The following is a 1,896-nucleotide window of genomic DNA, read 5'->3' as shown; positions in this document are numbered from 1 at the left end:
CTTTGGGTAAGGAGGACCTTAATCTCTTTGGATCTCATTTTGCTTATCCGTGAAATAATAACCCTTTATATTTGAATTGTGCTTTAGTCTAAACTTTAGACTCTATATTTCCTTTTACACTCACAAATGTACTGGGAGAGTGGATTGAACAAGTACTGTATTAGCATCCCAGTTCCATACTGAGACTCAGGCTAAATGACTTAGCTGGGCCACCCAGCCACATCCTAATGAGCTAAGACTATAAGATCCAGATCTTTTGACTCTCAGTACAGCACATTTTCACAGTGCCTGTCTGGATAAGGGATAATTGGACTAGTCAGTCTCTTGGAACCTTTCTTCTGTCTCCATCAATGATTCTCTTACCTCACTGAGAATTGGTGAAGAAACTTTTAAAAAAATAACCAATAATGAAGACCGCGTGGTATTCGCAGAGGAATAGACACATATATCAATGGAACTGAATAGGAAATCCAGAAATAGACCACATAAATATGTCCGAGTGATTTTTTACAAAATGAAAAAGCAATTCAATGAAGGAAAGATAGCTTTATGAACAAATGGTGCTGGAGCAATTGGACATGGATAAGTAAAAACATGAATATCAGCCTAAACCTCACACTTTATACAAAAAGGATCACAGATGTAAATCTATAAAACTTTGAGTAAAAAAAATAGAAGAAAATTTTCCTCATCTAGGATTAGGCAAAAAGTTTTTAGACTTGTACAAAAAGCATAATTCATCAAAGAAAAAAATTGATAAATTAGACCTCATCAGAATTGAAAACCTTTGCTCTGAGAAAGACCCTGTTGACAGGATGAAAGACAAGCTACAAATCTAAAGAAAATATCTGCAAACCATAAATCTAACAAAGGACTGGTATCAAGAATATAAAGAGTTCTCAAAACTCAGTAGTAAAAAAAAATCAATTAGAAAATGGGCAAAAGACACAAAGACTTCACTGAAGAGGGCATACAGATGACAACATACATGGAAAGATGTTCAACATCATTAGCCATTAGGGAAATGCAAATTAAAACCACTGCCATGAGATATCACTATATCCATATCAGAATGACTAAAATAAAAAGAGTAACAATACCAAATGCTGCTGGTGAGATGTAAAATGGTACAGCCACTCTGCAAGGCAGTGGGTAGTTTCTTATAAAACTAAACATGCAACAAATATGTGACTCAACAGTTGCACTCTTGGGCACTTACCCAAGAGAACTAAAAACATGTCCACACAAAAACCTGTACATGAATGTTCATAGCAATTTTATTTATCATAACCGAAAAACCTGGAAACAACTTGGCTGTCCTTCAGTAGGCAAATGGTTAAACAAACTGTGGTGCATCCATATCATAGAATACTGCTCAGCAATCAAATAAATGAACTATTGATCCACGCAACAACTTGGATGAATCTTCAGGGAATTATGCTCAGTGAAAAAAAGCCAATCCCCAACGATTACATGTTATATTTTTATATATTGTATATTTATATAACATTCTTGGAATGACAGAATTATAGAAATAATGAATGGGTTAGTAGTTGCCAAAGTAGTAGATGGGAGAAGGGAGAGAAGTAGGAGGAAAAGAGGTGTGGTTATAAATGGACAACACAAGGGATCCTTCTGGTGATGTAAATGTATCAGAGTCAATATCCTGGCTGTGATATTGTACACATCTTGTTCTGCAAGAAGCTACCATTGGGGGAAACTGGGTAAAGGGCACATGGGATATTTCTGCATTATTTCCTACAAATGCATACGAATCTACAATTATCTCAAAATAAAAGATTAATTAAAAAAAACAGAGCTGAGCCCCATCCCAGACCAACTGAATCAGAATTTTTGGGGTGGGGCCTGGACATTTGGATTTCTAAAAAGAATTAG

This window comes from Lemur catta, chromosome 1 (genome assembly GCF_020740605.2).
Source record: "Lemur catta isolate mLemCat1 chromosome 1, mLemCat1.pri, whole genome shotgun sequence".
Classification (NCBI taxonomy): domain Eukaryota; kingdom Metazoa; phylum Chordata; class Mammalia; order Primates; family Lemuridae; genus Lemur; species Lemur catta.
This window is presented reverse-complemented; position numbering follows the sequence as displayed.